This window comes from Triticum aestivum, chromosome 6B, assembly GCF_018294505.1.
Source record: "Triticum aestivum cultivar Chinese Spring chromosome 6B, IWGSC CS RefSeq v2.1, whole genome shotgun sequence".
NCBI lineage: Eukaryota > Viridiplantae > Streptophyta > Magnoliopsida > Poales > Poaceae > Triticum > Triticum aestivum.
Window position 1 is genome coordinate 315,939,661 of NC_057810.1, and position 12,390 is coordinate 315,952,050.

A 12,390-nucleotide genomic window follows, 5' to 3' on the forward strand; every position below is an offset into this window, starting at 1 on the left:
GTGAACAAGGGCATCAATCCAGTAGGAGACAACGCACAAGTCACCGAATACCTGCACAACAACCAACAACTTGCACCCAACGCGATAAAGGGGTTGTCAATCCCTTCACGGTCACTTGCAAAAGTGAGATCTGATAAAGATAGATAAACGGTAAAGTAAATATTTTTGGTATTTTTGGTCTATAGATTGGAAAATAAAGATTGCAAAAAAGTAGATCGAAAACTAACAAGATGTAAACGAGATTCAATAATATGGAAAAGAGACCCGGGGGCCATAGGTTTCACTAGTGGCTTCTCTTGAGATAGCAAATATTACGGTTGGTGAACAAATTACTGCCGAGCAATTGATAGAAAAGCGCATAGTTATGACGATATCTAAGGTAATTATCATGAACATAGGCATCACATCCATGTCAAGTAGACTGACTCTTGCCTACATCTACTACTATTACTCCACACATTGACCGCTATCCAGCATGCATCTAGAGTATTAAGTTCATAAAGAACGGAGTAACACATTAAGCAAGATGACATGATGTAAAGGAATTAACTCAAGCAACATGATAAAAACCCCATCTTTTTATCCTCGATGGCAACAATACAATACATGCCTTGCTGCCCCTACTATCACTGGGAAAGGACACAACAAGATTGAACCCAAAGCTAAGCACTTCTCCCATTGCAAGAAAGATCAATCTAGTAGGCCAAACTAAACCGATAATTCGAAGAGACTTGCAAAGATATCAAATCATGCATATAAGAATTCAGAGAAGAACCAAATAATATTCATAGATAATCTTGATCATAAATCCACAATTCATCGGATCTTGGCAAACACACCGCAAAAGAGTATTACATCGAATAGATCTCCAAGAACATCGAGGAGAACAGGGTATTGAGAATCAAAGAGAGAGAAGAAGCCATCTAGCTAATAACTATGGACCCGAAGGTCTGTGGTAAACTACTCACGCTTCATCAGAGAGGTAATGGTGTTGATGTAGAAGCCTTCCGTGATCGAATCCCCCTCCGGCAGGACACTGAAAAAGGTCCCTAGATGGGATCTCACGGGAACCAAAGGTTGCGGCTGTGGAAAAGTGGTTTTGTGGCTCTTCTAGATGTTTTTAGGGTACAAGAGTATATATAGGCGAAGGAACTAGGTCAGGGGAGCCACGAGGGGCCCACGAGGGTGGGAGGCGCGTCCTCCTGCCCCGTGGCTGCCTTGTTGCGTCTCCGTCCTCATATCCAAGTCTTCTGGTTTACTTTCGGTCCAAGAAAGATCATGGCGAAGGTTTCATTCCGTTTGGACTCCGTTTGGTATTCCTTTTCAGCAAAACTCTAAAATAGGAAAAAAACAAAAACTGGCACTGAGCCCTCGGTTAATAGGTTAGTCCCAAAAATAATATAAAATAGCATATAAATGCTTATTAAACATCCAAAATAGATAATATAATAGCAAAAATTGTAGATACGTTGGAGACGTATCAATCATATCTACTATATGATTCACGTTCGACCTTTCGGTCTTCAGTGTGCCGAGGCCATATCTGTATATGCTAGGCTCGTCAAGTTTAACCCGAGTAATGTGCGTGTGCAAATCTGGCTTGCACCCATTGTATTTGAATGTAGAGCTTATCACACCCGATCATCACGTGGTGTCTCAGCACAAAGAACTTTCGCAACGGTGCATACTCGGGGAGAACACTTATACCTTGAAATTTAGTAAGGGATCATCTTATAATGCTACTGCTGTACTAAGCAAAATAAGAAGCATAAAAAGATAAACATCACATGCAATCAAAATATGTGACATGATATGGCCATCATCATCTTGTGCTCGATCTCCATCACCAAAGCAACGCCATGATCTCCATCGTCACTGGCTTGACACCTTGATATCCATCGTAGCGTTGTGGTCATCTCGCCAAACATTGCTTCTACGACTATCGCTACCGCTTAGTGATAAAGTAAAGCAATTACATAGCTCTTGTATTTCATACAATAAAGCGACAACCATATGGCTCCTGCCAGTTGCTGATAACTTTTACAAAACATGATCATTTCATACAACAATCTTTATATCACATCATGTCTTGACCATATCACATCACAACATTTCCTGCAAAAACAAGTTAGACGTCCTCTACTTTGTTTGTTGCAAGTTTTACGTGGCTGCTACGGGTTGCTAGCATGAACCGTACATACCTACAACACAAAAACCACAATAGTGATTTATCAAGTTTGCTGTTTTAACCTTCTCAAGGACCGGCCGCAGTCAAATTCGATTCAACTAAAGTTGGAGAAACAGCCACCCGCCAGCCACCCTTATGCAAAACTAGTTGCATGTCTCTCGGTAGAACCGGTCTCATGAACGTGGTCATGTAAGGTTGGTTCGGGCCGCTTCATCCAACAATACCGCCGAATCAAAATAAGACATTGGTGGCAAGCAGTATGACGATCACCACCCACAACTCTTTGTGTTCTACTCGTGCATATCATCTACGCATAGACCTGACTCGGATGCCACTATTGAGAAATGTAGCATGCAATTTCAGAAAAATTCCTACGCTCACGCAAGATCTATCTAGGAGATGCATAGCAACGAGAGGGGGAGAGTGTGTCCACGTACCCTCGTAGACCGAAAGCGGAAGCGTTAACTTAACACGGTTGATGTAGTGGAATGTTTTCTCGAATCAACCGATCAAGTACCGAACATACGACACCTCCGAGTTCTGCACACGTTCAGCTCAATGACGTCCCTCGAACTCTTGATCCAACAGAGTGTCGATGGATTCGATGGGTTCCGTCAGCACGATGGCGTGATGATGGTGTTGGTGATGTGATCCACGCAGGGCTTTGCCTAAGCACTCAATGATACTATCGGAGGAGTAAATGGTGGAGGGGGGCACCACACACGGCTAAGAATAACTATTGTCCCTTTGGGGTGTCCCTCCTCCCCATATATAAAGGAGGGAGGGAGGACGCGGCCAGCCTAGAGGGGGCGTGCCATTGGGGGAGTCCTACTAGGACTCCTAGTCCTAGTAGGATTCCCCTTTCCTATTCCGGAGTGGCAAAGGGGGAAAGGGAGAGGGAGTGGGAGAGGGAAAGGGGGGCCGCACCCCCAACCCTTGTCCAATTCGGATTGGCAAGGGGGGGGCACCTTCCGTGGCTGCCCTATCCTCTCCACTAAGGACCATGTGGCCCATTAACTTTACCAGGGGGGGGGGGGGGGCGGTAACCTCCCGGTACTCCGAAAAATCCCCGAACCTCTTCGAAACCATTCCGGTGTCCGTATATAACCTTCCATTATCTCAACCTTTACCTCTTGACCATTTCAAGACTCCTCATCATGTCCGTGATCTCATCCAGGACTCCGAAAAACCTTCGATCACCAAAACACATAACTCATATAATACCAATCATCATCGAACATTAAGTGTGCGGACCCTATGGGTTCGGAACTATGTAGACATGACCGAGACACCTCTCCAGTCAATAATAAATAGCGGAATCTGGATGCTCATATTGGTTCCCAAATATTCTATGAATATCTTTATCGGTCAAACCACAATGTCAATATAGTTATTCGCTTTGTCGTCGGTATGTTACTTGCCTGAGATTAGACCGTCGGTATCTTCATACCTAGTTCAATCTCGTTACTGGCAAGTCTCTTTACTCGTTCATAGTGCATCATCCTGCAACTAACTCATTAGTCACATTGCTTGCAAGGCTTCATATGATGTGTATTACCAAGAGGTCCCAGAGATACCTCTCCGATACTCGGAGTGACAAATCTTAATCTCGATCTATGCCAACCCAACAAGCACCTTGGAAGATACCTGTAGAGCATCTTTATAATCACCCAGTTACATTGTGACGTTTGATAGCACACAAGGCATTCCTCTGGTGTCCGGGAGTTGCATAATCTCATAGTCGGAGGAATATATATTTGACACAAACAAAACAATAGCAATAAAACTGAATGATCATTATTCAAAGCTAACGGATGGATCTTGTCCATCACATAATTCTACTAATTATGTGATCCCGTTATCAAATGACAACTCATGTCCATGGCTAGTAAACTTAATCATCTTTTGATCAACGAGATAGTCTAGTAGAGTGATACATCCATTTTGCATCATGCTTTTATATCAATATTTATTGCATTATGGGCTGTTATTATACGTTATGTCACAATACTTATGGCTATTCTCTTATTTTACAAGGTTTATCATGAACAGGGAGAATGCCGGCAGCTGGAATTCTTGGCTGGAAAAGGAGCAAATATTGGATACCTATTCTGCACAGCTCCAAAAGTCCTGAAATTCCACGAAAGTCATTTTTGGAATTAATAAGAATTATTGAGTAAAGAAAGTACCAGAGGGGTCCCACACCCTGGACACGAGGGTGGGGGCCGCGCCCACCCCTACTGGGTGTGCCCCCTGTCTCGTGGCCCCCCTGGTGGCCCTCCGGTGCTCATCTTCTGCTATATGAAGTCTCTTACCCTGGAAAAAATCATAAGCAAGCTTACGGGATGAAACTCCGCCGCCACGAGGCAGAACCTTGGTGGAACCAATCTAGGGCTCCGGCGGAGCTGTTCTGCCGGGGAAACTTCCATTTGGGAGGTTGAAATCATCACCATCGTCATCACCAACGATCCTCTCATCAGGAGGGGGTCAATCTCCATCAACATCTTCACCAGCACCATCTCCTCTCAAACCCTAGTTCATCTCTTGTATCCAATCTTGTATCGAAACCATAAATTGGTGCCTGTGGGTTGCTAGTAGTGTTGATTACTCCTTGTAGTTGATGCTAATTGGTTTATTTGGTGGAAGATCATATGTTTAGATCCTTAATGCACATTAATACTCCTCTGATCATGAACATGAATATGCTTTGTGAGTAGTTACTTTTGTTCCTGAGGACATGGGTGAAGTCTTGCTATTAGTAGTCATGTGAATTTGGCATTCGTTCGATATTTTGATGAGATGTATGTTGTCTCTCCTCTAGTGGTGTTATGTGAACGTCTCGACTACATGACACTTCACTATTATTTGGGCCTAGAGGAAGGCATTGGGAAGTAATAAGTATATGATGGGTTGCTAGAGTGACAGAAGCTTAAACCCTAGTTTATGCATTGCTTCGTAAGGGGCTGATTTGGATCCACTAGTTTCATGCTATGGTTAGGTTTACCTTAGTACTTCTTTTGTAGTTGCGGATGCTTGCAATAGGGGTTAATCATAAGTGGGATGCTTGTCCAAGAAAGGGCAGTACCCAAGAACTGGTCCACCCACATATCAAATTATCAAGGTACCGAACACGAATCATATGAGCGTGATGAAAAAACTAGCTTGACGATAATTCTCATGTGTCCTCGGGAGCGCTTTTCTCATTGTAAGAAATTGTCCAGGCTTGTCCTTTGCTACTTTGAAATTCCTTCGGGTATGATAGAGAAACTACTAGCTAATCCCTTTGCAAGAGATGGAACATTGCATCCCGATTTACACCTTATCTATGTGGATGAAGTTTGTGGATTATTTAAGCTTGCAGGTATACCCGATGATGTTGTTAAGAGGAAGGTCTTCCCTCTATTTTTGAAGGGAGATGCATTGACATGGAATAGGCTATGTGATGATACGGGATCCTGGAACTATAAACGATTGAAATTGGAATTTCACCAGAAGTTATATCCTATGCATCTTCTTTATCGTGATCGTAATTACATATATAATTTTTGGCCTCGCGAAGGAGAAAGCATCGCTCAAGCTTGGGGGAGGCTTAAGTCAATGTTATATTCATGCCCCAATCATGAGCTCTCAAGAGATATGATTATTCAAAGATTTTATGCTCGGCTTTCTCTCAATGATCGCACCATGCTCGATACTTCCTGTGCTGGTTCTTATATGCTGAAGACTATTGAATTCAAATGGGACTTATTGGAAATAATTAAATGCAACTCTAAATATTGGGGTTCCGACAATGGTAAGGAGTCAGGTATGACACCTAAGTTTGATTGTGTTAAATCTTTTACGGATACTGATGCTTTTCGTGGATTTAGCGCTAAATATGGACTTGACTCTGAGATAGTAGCTTCTTTCTGCGAATCTTTTGCTACTCACGTTGATCTCCCTAAGGAGAAGTGGTTTAAATATAACCCTCCCATTGAAGTAAAAGTAGTTGCACCTGTTACGGTTGAAGAAAAGACTATCACTTATAATGATCCTATTGTTCCTACTACTTATGTTGAGAAACCACCTTTCCCTGTTAAGATAAAGGATCATGCTAAAGCTTCAACTGTTGTTCGTAAGAGTAATACTAGAACATATACACCTCCTGAGAAAATTAAAGTTGAACCTAGTATTGCTATGGTTAAAGATCTCTTGGCTAATAATATAGATGGGCATGTTATTTACTTCTGTGAGGAAGCTGCCAATATTGCTAAACCCGATGCCAAGATACATAGACCTGTTGTAGGCATGCGCGTTATTTCTGTTAAAATAGGAGATCATTGTTATCATGGCTTATGTGTTATGGGTGCTAGTGCTAGTGCAATACCTATTTCGTTATATAATGAAATTATGCATGATACCGCACCAGCTGAGTTAGAAGATATTGATGTTACAATTAAGCTTGCCAATAGAGATACTATTTCACCATTTGGGATTGTTAGAGATGTTGAAGTCTTGTGTGGGAAAGTTAAATATCCTGCTGATATTCTTGTTCTTGGTTCCCCACAAGATAACTTTTGTCCCATTATATTTGGTAGACCCTTCTTGAATACTGTTAATGCTAAGATTGATTGTGAAAAGGATGTTGTTACAATTGGCTCGGGGGATATGAAACATGAGTTTAATTTTGCTAAAATTCATAGACAACCCCATGATAAAGAATTTCCTAGTAAGGATGAAATTATTGGTCTTGCTTCTATTGCCGTGCCTCCTACTGATCCTTTAGAACAATATTTGCTAGACCATGAAAATGATATGTTTATGAATGAAAGAAGGGAGATAGATGAAGTATTCTTTCAACAAGGTCCTATTCTGAAACAAAACTTGCCTGTTGAAATCCTAGGGGATCCTCCTGCACCCAGGGATGATCCTGTGTTTGAGCTTAAACCTTTACCTGATAATCTTAAATATGCTTATCTTGATGAAAAGAAGATATATCCTGTTATTATTAGTGCTAACCTTTCAGAGCAGGAAGAGGAAAGATTATTGAAAACTCTGAAGAAGCACCTTGTGCTATTGGATATACTCTTGATGATCTTAAGGGCATTAGTCCCACTCTATGCCAACACAAAATTAAATTAGACGAAGGCTCCAAGCCAGTTAGAGATCATCAATGACGGTTGAATCCTAAGATGAAAGAAGTGGTAAGAAAGGAGATACTAAAGCTCCTTGAGGTAGGTATAATTTATCTCGTTGCTGATAGTGATTAGGTAAGTCCTGTCCATTGTGTCCCTAAGAAGGGAGGTATTACTGTTGTTCCTAATGATAAAGATGAATTGATTCTGCAAAGAATTATTATAGGTTATAGGATGGTAATTGATTTCCGTAAATTAAATAAAGCTACTAAGAAAGATCATTGCCCTTTACCTTTTATTGATCAAATGCTAGATATACTATCCAAACATACACATTTCTGCTTTCTAGATGGTTATTCTGGTTTCTCCCAAATACCCGTGTCAGCGGACGATCAATCAAAGACCACTTTTACTTGCCCTTTTGGTACTTTTGCTTATAGACACATGCCTTTTGGTTTATGTAATGCACCTGCTACCTTTCAAAGATGCATGATGGCTATATTCTCTGACTTTTGTGAAAAGATTTGTGAGGTATTCATGGATGACTTCTCCGTTTACGGATCCTCTTTTGCTGATTGCTTGAGCAACCTTGATCGAGTTTTGCAGAGATGCAAAGACACTAGTCTCGTCTTGAATTGGGAGAAGTGTCACTTTATGGTTAATGAAGGCATTGTCTTGGGGCATAAGATTTTTGAAAGAGGTATTGAAGTTGATAAAGCTAAAGTTGATGCTATTGAAAAGATGCTGTGTCCCAAGGACATTAAAGGTATACGAAGTTTCCTTGGTCATGCCGGTTTTTATAGGAGGTTCATTAAGGACTTTTCTAAAATCTCTAGGCCTCTGACTAATCTATTACAAAAAGATATTCCTTTTGTTTTCGATGATGATTGTGTATAAGCATTTGAAATACTTAAGAAAGCTTTGATTTCTGCACCTATTATTCAGCCACCTGATTGGAAATACCCTTTGAAATTATGTGTGATGCTAGTGATTATGCTGTAGGTGCTGTTCTATGGCAAAGAGTTGATAAGAAACTAAATGTTATTCAATATGCTAGTAGGACTCTAGACACTGCCCAAAGAAATTATGCTACTACTGAAAAGGAGTTCTTAGCAGTTGTATTTGCCTACGATAAGTTTAGACCTTACATTGTTGATTCTAAAGTAACTATTCACATTGATCATGCTGCTATTAAATATCTTATGGAAAAGAAAGATGCTAAACCTAGGCTTATTAGGTGGGTTCTCTTGCTGCAAGAATTTGATTTGCACATTATTGATAGAAAGGGAGCTGAGAACCCCGTTGCAGACAACTTGTCTAGGTTAGAGAATGTTCTTGATGACCCACTACCTATCGATGATAGCTTTCCTGATGAACAATTAGCGGTTATTAATGCTTCTTGTACTGCTCCATCGTATGCTAATTATGCTAATTACGTTGTTGCTAAATTTATACCACCGAGTTTCACATACCAGCAAAAGAAAAAGTTCTTTTATGATTTAAGACATTACTTCTAGGATGACCCACACCTTTATAAAGAAGGAGTAGATGGTGTTATTAGACGTTGTGTAACTGAGCATGAACAGGAACAGATCCTACGCAAGTGTCACTCTGAACCATATGGAGGATAGCACACTGGATATAGAACTGCACATAAGGTATTGCAATCCGGTTTTTATTGGCCTACTCTCTTCAAAGATGCCCGTAAGTTTGTCTTGTCTTGTGATGAATGTCAAAGAATTGGTAATATTAGTAGACGTCAAGAAATGCCTATGAATTATTCTCTTGTTATTGAACCATTTGATGTTTGGGGCTTTGATTATATGGGACCTTTTCCTGCCTCTAATAGATATACACATATTTTAGTTGTTGTTGATTACGTTACTAAGTGGGTAGAAGCTATTCCAACTAGTAGTGCTGATCATAATACCTCTATTAAGATGCTGAAAGAAGTTATTTTTCTGAGGTTTAGAGTCCCTAGATACTTAATGACTGATGGTGGTTCACATTTTATTCATGGTGCTTTTCGTAAAATGCTTGCTAAGTATGATGTTAATCATAGAATTGCATCTCCTTATGACCCACAGTCTAGTGGTCAAGTAGAGTTGAGTAATAGAGAGCTCAAATTAATTTTGCAAAAGACTGTTAATAGATCTAGAAAGAATTGGTCCAAGGAAATTGATGATGCATTATGGGCCTATAGAACTGCATATAAAAATCCTATGGGTATGTCTCCGTATAAGATGGTTTATGGAAAAGCTTTTCACTTACCTCTCGAACTTGAACATAAGGCATACTGGGCTATTAAAGAGCTCAACTATGATTTCAAACTTGCCGGTGAGAAGAGGTTATTTGACATTAGCTCACTTTATGAATGGAGAACCCAAGCCTACGAGAATGCCAAGCTATTTAAGGAAAAAGTTAAAAGATGGAAAGACAAAAGAATACAAAAGCGTGAGTTTAACGTAGGTGATTATGTGTTGCTATTCAACTCTCGTTTAAGATTTTTTGCAGGAAAACTTCTCTCTAAGTGGGAAGGTCCTTATGTTATCGAGGAAGTCTATTGTTACGGTGCCATAAAAATCAACAACTTTGAAGGCACAAATCCGAAGGTGGTGAACTGTCAAAGAATCAAACATTATATCTCAGGTAATCCTATAAATGTTGAAACTAATGTTATTGAAACCGTAACCCCGGAGGAATACATAAGGGACACTTTCCAGAATGTTTCAGACTCCGAAAAGGAATAGGTATGTGGTACGGTAAGTAAACCGACTCCAATACAATTCTAATGGCAATTTTTCTCCGTTTTCGAATATTTAAGAATTTAGGAAAATAAGAAGTAGCCCGGAAAGGCCACGAGGCCTCCACGAGGGTGGAGGGTGCGCCCACCCTTACTGGGCGTGCCCCCTGCCTCATGGGCACCTCGTGTGCCCTCCGGACTCCATTTTCTTGCACATTACTTCTTTTGGTCGGTAAAAATTCATTATATAATCTCCCGAAGGTTTTGACCACCTTATCACGCAAAAATCTTCTGTTTTCGTTTCGAGCTGTTTTTCTGACAGATCTAGAGCATCATGTCGTCACCCTCCTTCAACAATGAAGACAAGGATGCTTGGCTATTGAAGATAGATCCGAAAAGGGAAGAACCGGAGGAGATCAACAAGGATGAAGGGATCAAGAAGGCCATGGAGGATCGAGCTCCGGTGGCGGAAGAAGAAAACATCCCTCAACCTCTACCTAACCTCTTTACCCCAACTGAGATTGAAGCTTTCAAGATGATTGAGTTAGCTCGCATACAGAACAAGTATCTCACGCAGAAAAATATTTTGTTGAAGGATCATATCGTCGCACTCAAGGGCATTATCCACAAGTTGGAGGAGCTTCTACGCTCGATGTGCGATTATCCACCATCATCGTCACCACCTTCATCACCTCCAAGGACATAATTACATGGGTATGGGCACTCCCCTTGGCAACTGCCAAGCTTGGGGGAGGTACCCCTGTATCGTATCACCATCACACTCCTATCTTTACCGTTTTACTTAGTTCGATCCTTTTAGTAATATCTTGATCTAGTAGAAGAAAGTTTTACTATGAATTAGTTTTGAGTTTTGCTTTGTGATCCCTCTATGTAATCGAGTCCGTGAGCTATATAATAAAGATTAGTTTTGAGTCAAGGGCTTTGCTATCTCGCTATGATCTTGAGAAAATAGAAATAATAAAAAGAATAAAAGAGTTCATATTGATCTTATGGATAGTAATGACTTCACATATAAAGAGTATGAGGCTTAAAAGTTGTTGAGAGTTGACAAACATAGTTTTGGTCATCGTTGCAATTAATAGTAAGTAATAAAGAAAGAGAGGTTCTCACATATAAATATACTATCTTGGACATCTTTTATGATCGTGAGCGCTCATTAAGTATGACATGCTAAAGAGTTGATGTTGGACAAGGAAGACAACGTAATGGGTTATGTTTTCTCACATCTCAGTTAAAGTATATTGTCATGGATCGTCCAACATGTTGAGCTTGCCTTTCCCCCTCATGCTAGCCAAATTCCTTGCACCAAGTAGAGATACTACTTGTGCTTCCAAATATCCTTAAACCCAGTTTTTGCCATGAGAGTCCACCATACCTACCTATGGATTGAGTAAGATCCTTCAAGTAAGTTGTCATGTTGCAAGCAATAAAAATTGCTCTCTAAATATGTATGACTTATTAGTGCGAAGAAAATAAGCTTTATACGATTGTGTGATATGGAAGTAATAAAAGCGACGGACTGCATAATAAAGGTTCATATCACAAGTGGTAATATAAAGTGACGTTCTTTTGCATTAAGATTTTGTGCATCCAACCCTAAAAGCACATGACAAGCTCTGCGTCTCTCTGCGAAGGGCCTATCTTTCATTGTATGTCTTTACATTATGCAAGAGTCAAGGTGATCCTCACCTTTCCCCTTTTCATTTTATCCTTTGGCAAGCACCCCATGTTGGAAAGATCCTGATATATATATATTATATATATATATATATATATATATATATATATCCAATTGGATGTAAGTTAGCATGAACTATTATTGTTGACATCACCCAAAGGTGAATACGTTGGGAGGCAACACTATTAGCCCCTATCTTTCTCTGTGTCCGGTTAAAACTCCAGAAACCTAAGTATTGTGTGAGTGTTAGCAATTGTAGAAGACTATATGATAGTTGAGTATGTGGACTTGCTAAAAAGCTCTACCCTTGACTCTTTCCGATGTTATGATAAATTGCAATTGCTTCAATGACTGAGATTATAGTTTGTTAGTTCTTAATGAAGTTTCTGAACCATACTTGACATTGTGGATAGATTGTTGCTTGAGCATAAAAAATCATATGACTATATATATATATATATATATATATATATATATACAGACGGTCTATTCTGCTAATATTAGCAGAATAACTATTCTGCACACCACTTCCGCACTGCACACTGAACGCAAGTGCACTGCATCTTCTTGACGACGAGCACTGCAATATAGACTAGTGAACTTCGCGTCGGGAAAAACCGCATGCAGTGTTTTTTGGTACTGTTTT